Source organism: Gymnogyps californianus, chromosome 9 (assembly GCF_018139145.2).
Source record: "Gymnogyps californianus isolate 813 chromosome 9, ASM1813914v2, whole genome shotgun sequence".
Classification (NCBI taxonomy): Eukaryota; Metazoa; Chordata; class Aves; order Accipitriformes; family Cathartidae; genus Gymnogyps; species Gymnogyps californianus.
Window position 1 is genome coordinate 22,562,955 of NC_059479.1, and position 9,871 is coordinate 22,572,825.

Below are 9,871 nucleotides of genomic sequence, written 5' to 3' on the forward strand. Positions count from 1 at the left end.
GGAGCAGGCTACAAATGTGTTTTTATGTCCACTTGGCATAGCACATTGCACACGGAAATATTAGCTGAGATGCGATCGGATGTTTGGTGATAGGGCTACATACACAGTTCCTGTGCCTCTGCTGGAGCCTCCGTCTTCTTGTTCTTGCCCCCCAGGCTGGTTCTCTCCATCGTGCTGACACAAACATTCCTGCAGTCACCTGGGAACCGGGGAACAGAGTCAGAAAACTGATCCACCCAAAGAACAATGCGGCAACAATAAAAAGGTCATTTTTCAAAATCAAGTCTCTAGACAGTCAAATACATCTGGACTTCTTTGAAATCTGAGATTTGCTCAGCCAATGGTGACTTGGGCATCTTGGCAAAATTGCATTTTCGTTGTAGAGGCAGGCCTTCACAAAGGTGCCTTATTTGGGCTCGTGGAAAGTATACTGAGAAGAGACAAAGTTACTCACTACACACCCATTAGAGCGGTGAAGACAAATTTATTAGCTAAGGAACAACATTGAGCAGGAATTACTGAAGAAAGTGGCCATGAATTCCCAGTAGGCTGGGAATTAGAAGCTGGTTTCTATCCATGGGAGCAGGTGAAGTTCTGGAATAGCCTTCCAGTGGGGAACAAACACTTTAGCTAGTTTTAAGAGGAGGTTTGCCCCTTAGGGACTGTACAAGACAGCTTTGCAACAGTTGGAAGTGTCCAAGGAGGTCCCTTCCAGTGACCTGGCACATACCGAGCCAAAAGTTAAGTACCCTCCTTCAACAATCTTTGTCACAGAATACAGTAAAATGCGTGGCAAAGCATACCACATTTCTCTACACAAATAAAAAATCTTGGCCATTTCCCTCCACTTTGTACCTTTGCAATACAGTGCAAATTTCACCACTATTGTTTATCAGCACTTTTCGCTCAAATATCTCAAGACAGATCAACCACACAATGTGCAAGACAGGAGAACAAGGCTTGAGAGGCTTATTTTCTTCTTGGAAGGAACAAGTCCTAAAGTAAGTGGGAGAAGGGCACATCCTAATCTTTTATGCTGAACTGTTGCACCGCATTCATTCCCATAGCATTCTTCACTTTAATATTAAAGGTTTCCATCCTAGGCAGATTGACTGCAAGGGTTTTAAATACACAGAAAAGAGGAGCTGGCCACTATGGCTAAAAAGAAATGGTTGTAATAAGGATGACTGATCCTAAACAGAGAAAAATTCAACTCAAAATGATAGGTGAGGATTTTCTTCTGCACCACCCTGAAACTGCAGCATGAAGTTGGGATGATGCAGAGGTTTCCTTTAGTGCACGCCTATCCACGAAGCATGGCCATGGCCTGTGTGCATGCCACAAATGCTGGGGCCCCAATGAATTCCCACTGTCCGCAAACCTGCGATGACACCTACTGGTAACCAATCAAAGATGTTCCTGCTTACAAACTGAGCCTGCTTGCTTCCAAACTTGAAAGAGATTTTATTTTTATATCCCAGCTTTCCATCACCAAGGTTCACCATAGTGGTTTTGTACATCCTAGTGCAGGAAGCGGGGCTCTGTTTAGCCTGGCTTATTTGCAGACCACTTATTTACCATTTCTGTCTTCTGTTCTGAGCTGAATAACCCATGCTGGAATACGTCAGTGTGTGTGCCTAATGTGTGTGGGCATTGGGACCTCATTACTCCTCTCACCTCAGGCGAGGTGAATCAGCTGTGTATGGCATGGACTTTTCATGGACCACTCCTATACTTCCAAACTAACAGTTCTGTTATCCTACAGGACAGGAGTTGCCCTTAAACTGCAGTCCTCGGCACCCAGCACCTAATTAACTGCTCTCTGAAGGCCTTGGAAGGTGACCCTCTTTATCTGCAGTTGTCAGCAATAACATCTAGAAGATCACCCATGAACTGGTGAAATGAAGCAAGCATAACTTCAAATAGTCTCACTGCAGACATCAAGGGAAACCAACAGTATTTGATAAAAGTCTTGTTTTAGAACCAAACATTGGAAAGTTTCAGAGCCAGTGATAGTACATTTCCTTCAAAAACCTTTGTTTCCTCACCTTAAAATGAAGACTTTGACAAAATATATCCACCAAATCTGTGGAGGACTGATGGTACACTAAGCATTTCACAAACCAAAGGAAGGCAGGAGACGTGACCGAACTGTGAGAAGTCTCAATCCTCAGCGCAGAGTTAGCATTTGGCTTTCTAATTTTGAAGAAATAACATGGAAAGAAAGGGAGGAGTGGGGAGCGAGAAACTGCATATGTTCTGAAAGCTGGATGGGTTTTAATATGTATTCTGTCAGTCCGCTGGAACACCGTAGAATGATTAATGCTTGTACAGGGTGCCATAAATTACAGAAAAAATACAAGCAAAGTAATTAGACTCAGGAATCCCACATGAGATTTTCTTACTGAATTCCTCGGCTTTGTCCCAAATTTTAAATTGTCTCCTTTGTCTTTTTCTAACATATTTCTGGGTGCCACTACAGCCATGCATAAATAATGGAAGTTCCCTAAATTATTTCTAAGACTGTAAGAGTTGATTAAAATTATTCATTTGCATTAACGAAAATCCACAGTGAGAATGTTCTGTATTTGTAAATAGGTAAAGAGTTGGACAGACAGATTATCTGTTGGCATCCCTGAAGAGTACACAGCCTAGATGAATCTCATTAACTTTGGATATCTACAGAGTAGACATAAATATCCGAAGGTTAGTTTTCCAACTTCTCTCTACAACTAAGAGAAACGAGTACTTGAAGGGCACACTTTGTCTCATCCTAGACATCTGGAAATATCTCTGCCAGAGTGAGATGAATTGTGCCTCAGAGAAGAACCTATTTTTCCCTTATATGGAGACACCATATATATCAACCTTACACAATACATATAAAAACCTTGTATAAAAGATCCTATAAGGAGCGTCTGGACAACTACCTGGTGTGGCAAATACCTGGCAAATATCTAGTGTGGAGAGATGAACTCTCTCCCCTCATGTTAAGAGAGAGACGTTCTTCCAACAGCCTTTGCTGTACATAGCATGAACTTCTACTGTAAAGGCATAATGTGAGGCCTTGTTAATTCCTTTTATGAAGGGATTGCAATTTTTTTATTACATTTTCAACTGAAGTATGTATTGCATTTTGATATCTTATGATCACGTTAGCCCACATATTTTAAGGCTTACCTTTACCTCTTTGATTAACACAAATGGGACAAATAACACCCATAACAACGGATTGTCCAAGACTGGGCACCCAAAGCCCCCAGTGTCTCTTACAGTGGCACAAAACCGCTCAGCCAAGGGCGTACCAATGAGTTGCTGCAGTGGCAGCACCAGTGCCTGATGAGGGGTACAACTACTGGAGCCCATTTTGTTTACATCCTATTTGTCTTTTTTTTCCTATCAAATCACCCCGTGGTCAAGGGTCTCTTTTGTTTGAGACATCAGGAGCAAAGTCAGCTGCAGGTGTAACTTCCTACAGCCGTTCCTACAAGTTTTCCCTTGCATTAAGCATAGTGCTTCTGGGAGCTATACAACTACAGTCACTGAGGGGCAATTCCTACCCAGCGTAGAAAGCCATCACAGATTGCAGAACATCATTTGAGCCCTTCATTTGGGCATAAGTAGCATTTTGCTCATCCAAAACTTTCTATGGTAAAATAACATGTAGAACACGCTATCTTTTTATGTGTCTCCAGGAAACAATTTAGCTTCCAAATGGACTGGTTTGTCCATGGTTGTAGCAGGCAGAGAGCTAATATAGTATTTACTTAATTTGGCAAAATTTGAAATCTTCCTTTAATTAGAGCTAAATACAGTCAGTTCTTGAAATTCATTTATTTATACTACTCGGCGTCCCCCCTGATATAATCAAATGAGAACTCTGCCTGCAAATATGTTTTTCCTCCTGCATTTAGAGCTCATGGCATTCCACAACACTTTGAGGCCAAAGTCTGTGACTTAAGAGAACCAGTTCTTTGGCAGGAGTCACTTCTTGTGAAAATATTTTTGGCCCAGAATGACAAGGCTTATGTAGCTCCCCACAGTTCCCTATCGCTAAAATACCACAAGCTATTATGGAATGAAAAGGAGTCACAAGGCTAAGCCAATGTCCTCTGGATCACCGAAAATCCGAGAAGCTGATCCAATTTAAGTCTGTCCTAAGAAAAGATGGATTTCTTTTTTCCCCCAAATCACATTATCATTAAAACTTGTCTAGCCACATAAGATGACAGCATCTTGAAGGGTGAAAGAATAAAGCTACCTGTTACCTCACCTGCATGAATTGCCAGAATTCAAATGCTTGTTTTCACAGCAACAGTTAGCTTGAAAATGAGCAGCCACCATCAAAAAACACTCAAGATACACAGCGTGATTTGATTAGCTGTACACAAAGACTGGATTAGCAGCCGATGAGCTATTACAACTTGAGCTGCTGCATCCCCACTGTGTGTAGCACTTGAGCTTGAATCCCCCTCTCCAATAGCCTAGCTGGTGCAAGCTTAAAGGACCAACTAATTTGGACTACAGCTTAATATGGGGACAGGGCATGTGTTAGTATTACAGCCAGCTCAGGTACCTGCACAAAGCCACTACTGTCACTTCAGAGATCGCTGGATAAACGTGAATGAAAACAGAGTATGACAGGGAGCTAGCTGTGTCAGGGGGCTGAAAAGATAATGGGTTTAGTCCTAATGTCACTGCAATAAGAGCTGAAGATCTTGAAAAGTTTTTCCCAGAGATCTACTAGACGTGAATTTAGTGTTCTCAGGGTTTAGGAGACAAAATATCCTTCACACAAAACTCATCAGGACAAATGCTGTCAAAGAGTGAAAGCACCTGGGTGAGGGAAAAACTCAGTTCTTTATAAAACTACTGCAGAGGTATTTCTCTTTGGATCAGTTCCTGAAGCACATAAGTAGAGGGATGCCCAGTCACCATGCCTGCGCATGACTGGGATAAGCAGATGCTAATATCTCATGAATTTATGCATGGTACCAGCAGTCTCACACATACACAAAGGCTGCAGGGAAAATGAGTATATTTCTTATTGCATAATGCCCTGGAATGTGCAGACACCTCCAAAGAAACTCTATGAAAAGTCTTATTAGAGGCAATACAGCAAAGCATCCTGAGGCACACTACAAAAACAAACAAGGAAAGGCTGGGAGCTGATTCAGGAGAACCGGACATTACTTGGCAAAAGCCAGTACTTCACATAGCACAACACGTGTCTCCAACCCTTTTCAGGTATTTTTTCCCCTCGAGCCCCAAACCTGAGCATTATTCTTTTGCTTTGTTGTAGACAGAAGGATGGTGTCTCTGGATGCTGCCATATACAAAGATACGCAGTTTCTGGACTTTCTCAGTGTGCAAGACTTGACACAGAAAAACCTAACATGCAAAAGTTCCCTTTCCTCCACCTTTTATCATTATTTATACCTCTATAAAGGAAGGCAAAACAAATGAAATTCCACCAATACAGCATTGTGGCATTTTACAGCCTTTTAGCGATGTAAGTAGCAACAGAAAGTTTTGGAAAACAGAGAATCAAAGCTGCTGGATGCCAATATGCAATTAATCTGTTTTCATTTGCTACTTCAGGTTTTATTAATATAACAGAAGAAGAATCAGGGGACCAGAGCTGAATCAAACACTTCACACCAAGAAGATTCAGAATTTTTTTTTAATATCTTGTTATTTTCGAGCATACAATAGAAACCAAATGTCTCCATCAGGATTAGGCCATAAGCCACCCACAAAAAATAAGCATTGCCAAATATAAACTGTCCCAATTCTTTTTTTTCTGTCAGCAAACAAAACACCATCAGCTTGTTTACACAGAACAGTAACCAGCTTTGCAATTAAGTAAGGCAAAAATTCAACAACTGATTTGCATTATTTTCCATGCAAATGGAGCATTTATCAAGCCAGCAGAAAGGTAGGAACAGCCAATTCTCTCCAAGGAACAACGCACAGCAGGTTAAATTGCATTGCTTGTTGATATATAAAGAGGAACCACAATAAAAGAGCAACGCAGTATGAAGGGCCAACCATTTCCATTTTACTCTGAGAAGCTATTAGTATGAATTAGAAACTGTTAGTCACTGCAATGTGTGGGTGCAGGTCACAGAGAATAATCAAGATCACTTTCAGAGACAGCTTTTCTAAATCCATAAACAAATTTATTAAAAAGTTAGCTCCTTACCCAACGCTGGAACTACAGTGCAAAGAATAACCGCTTTGTATGTAATTGACCCTGATCCCACCCCTGGGCAAGGCACAGTGACTTCTTCTCTTTTTAAGCTGCTACCTGCTGAAGCCAGGGTTCGTCTTGATCCCTGCCTCAGAACGCATCAAGCACAGTGTTGGTGTTCAGATAATAGAGAATGATGGTTAAAATCCCAGAAAACTACTATAAATATGGGGGGAAACCATTTGGTGTCAGGACAACCGGGTACTCTGTCAAAGGTAGATCAGCCAATATGGGAAATGACAGCTCAGGGTCAAAGTCTCTTTACTTTTGAACATTTCCAAATGTGATGCATTAGGACTTAGCTTATTATGGAGAGATTTAAACTGCAGGCTAAGATCTAAGCACAGTTTTACATTTGGACCAAACTGTTGGATTAGAAGTGTTTCAATTATTTCTAGTCATCCTTTCATAAAGCCTCAGTTCTGTGGGTATTTGTTCTGCGTATTTTGATGTGGAATCATGACCAATTTAAGGTTATGACACATAGCTAGGCTTTGTGGATCTGCATATTAAGGGCATATTGCTACTGTTTGGAGAAATGCTTGTTCACCCAATTAAAAAAAATCCAACATTAAGTAAATCAACATGGTGTTAAGAAAATATCAGTTTCAAAAGATGAGATCATGTAACCTTAACTTTTCTGTCTGTTATTTACAGTGGGTAGGCAGAATTCTTGCAGTTGTGCTTTTCAACAACCTTCATATATTTAGTCAGAAATCTTTGTTTCTGGAATCTTTCTGTGTTGTCATGGAAATTATCACCATGTCCCTAAGACTAGGATAACAATTTTATGACAAATAACAGGAGATAGGGAAGGAGAATATTTTGGCATAGGACAATACTTACAAGGAAAAAAATTCACACAACATTTTTGCACCCTTAAAAGGCATCCAATTAAAGATTACTCTCTAATCTCTGCCCATTCTTTATAACTAGGCAAGTACAAAATCTAGCAATCTGCAGAAGGTATTTTTTTGCAGGGTTCAATATAGAGCAGCCCATGCAGTCCAGGGAAGATTGGCCAGGCCACCTCAGGCTGCTTCCAACCATTCGTCCTAAGCATCATACACCAAAGTCTAAGAACCAAGCATACCAGAACATAAAGATCTCATTAAGATTTTAATATCTGAATCTTGCAGACTATGTCTGTCATAGACACCCTGTGCAATCACCAGGTCTCTAAACCTTTATAAAATTGTTCCTACATGAAAATCATCTGAATGGTACCCAACATAGAGTTTTAACAACAGGGAAAACTCTTACTACATAAGGAAAGGGATGTGGAAACTGATTTTAGCAGAGGAGAGAAAGATGCTTTCCCCGCTATTGCTGTACTATAAACTTTGCAGAGGTGTCCAAGGCATCTGGCAAGCAAAGAAGAAAGATCTTCTAGACGGCAAAGACCTGTTGTTCCGGGCTGTATTCTAGGCCATATATGCTGCCCTGCTAGCTCTAAAGAGCCAAATGCAGCAGGATTCATTAAAGTGGCATTTTCTCAAGGAGGGTGATTCCCCTTCTATGAAGGAACCATGTTCACATGCAACTTCCAAAGCAGAGGGATTTGGCCAGGCATGAAAATTTTTGTCTTGCCACAGTAAGCTAGATAAATAGATCATTTGGGCTGAGAATAGCTTTCAGGGGATCATTTTGAATTGCCAAATCTACAGCAGGTTTCTGCTACTCCACAGATCAGGCAAGCTCCAGAAGTCAGAGCACAAAGAGAGCTGAAAGCTAGCTTTGCCTTTACCAGGCCTATCAGATATGAAAACCAAAACGTTGATCACGATAAGATTAAAGCCCAGATACTAAACAATCTATCTCTTTCTAAAACTTCAACCCTGCCACCTTACATGGTTACCTGGACTCACTGACTAGAATACTAAAGAATGCAAAATTTCTGCTATTTTCCATTTAGGGCATAACTGATTGATCTATAAAGAAAATTAGCAGTCCTGCAGCTGTCTAGAAAACAAAAATACCTAAGATGATTTATATAAACAGAATTGATATTTCTGATATTTTTAAAGTGAAAAACAAACAGGAAAAATGAAACTTAGAAAAATGTCCAGAATTTTTTTCTTCTTTTTTTTTTTTTTTTTGCTTCAGAGACATTGTTGATTATTTTGGTTTTCAGAGTATTTTTTAAAATCCTTTTAAACTTTTTTTTATTTTGCAGATAGCACAACACAGCAGTACATGGAATCAAGTAAAGGTATTTCAACCTTTTGCCGGTAGGATATAGCCAGAGCACAACTTTTTGTTATGTGCACTGGAACAGGCTGCCCGGGGAAGTGGTGGAGTCACCATCCCTGGAGGTATTTAAAAGACGTGCAGATGTGGCACTTAGGGACATGGTTTAGTGGTGGACTTGGCAGTGTCACGTTTATGGTTGGACTCGATGATCTTAAGGGTCTTTTCCAACCTAAATTATTCTATGATTGTATGTCTGAGTTGATTTTAGTCCAGTTCTTGGAAAACCTACAAACAGACTTGGTGAATGAGATCGTGGATAAAAAAAAGCTCTTAGTAATGAATTGAAAATATTTTATTGTTGTTTTTTCTAAGATTGATATTCAAAACTAACTACTTCAAGAATTTGGAGTTTCAAAATTTGATTTTCCTTGCTACTCTCTAATTAGCAAAAGCACTTCTTTCATGTATAAAAGGAAATATTTTTCACATTAAAAGAGATTTGGCAAAGTGAGATAGTCCTAAAATAAAACACAAACAATCCCAGGTGCTTTGAGTTTCTCCTTTCAACACGATTTAATGTGTTCGAGTGGCAATTTCAACCATTTACCAGTAGAGGGCAGACGCTGACAATAATTTGAGGATACAGCCCTAAAGCCACAGCAAGCTTTTGGTTAACTAAAGTGCTAAACCTGAGAAAAGGAGTAGGATGCATTTTAAAACCATCACTTACTAACGTGTAAGTATGATAACAGCTCTCCAAACGGCAATCATTGCAGCTGACATAAAAGAAGGAAGCTCACTGCTGAGGGACGAAACCTCCTACTTGAAAAACAAAACAAATCCCTTATTTTCTTCCTGTCGGATAGTAACTAATTTCAGTCCAATTATTTATTTCAAAAGAATAAAGAAACTTCCGTGTCTGAAAACCACACAGAAAAGTGGTTCAACACAAAACACCCTAGCCCTGGTAATGGTGCCAGCTCCAAAGAAGCTGCACCATTGGGGTTAGGGCGGCTTTGAAGATTCGAATGGCTGGTTAAAGGCCTGCACAGAAGGACCAGGGAAAGACAAACAAGCCTCAAAGGCACAGCACACCCCCCCAGACCTGATAGCATCCTTTAGCCACTTCAAAAGAGCTCAGGTCTGTTTGATATTCACTTTTGCTCCTTGAATTTGGAAACATGTAAACAGAGAGCTGGGCCAGCAGCCTTGAGCTGAATGCAGGATCCGCAGAGGGAAGTGGGAGGGGTCCGTGGCACAGCTGGCCTGGCCTGGCTGTTGTCAAACGGGAAGGCCTATCTGCTGCTGGCCCCTCTAGATCAAACAAAAGATACAGCCCCTTTGAGAATATAGGACTATATACATTTGGGAACTTCCTGGCCTGGCACAAGGTTACTGTATAGGATTTCATGCCAGACCTCCTTT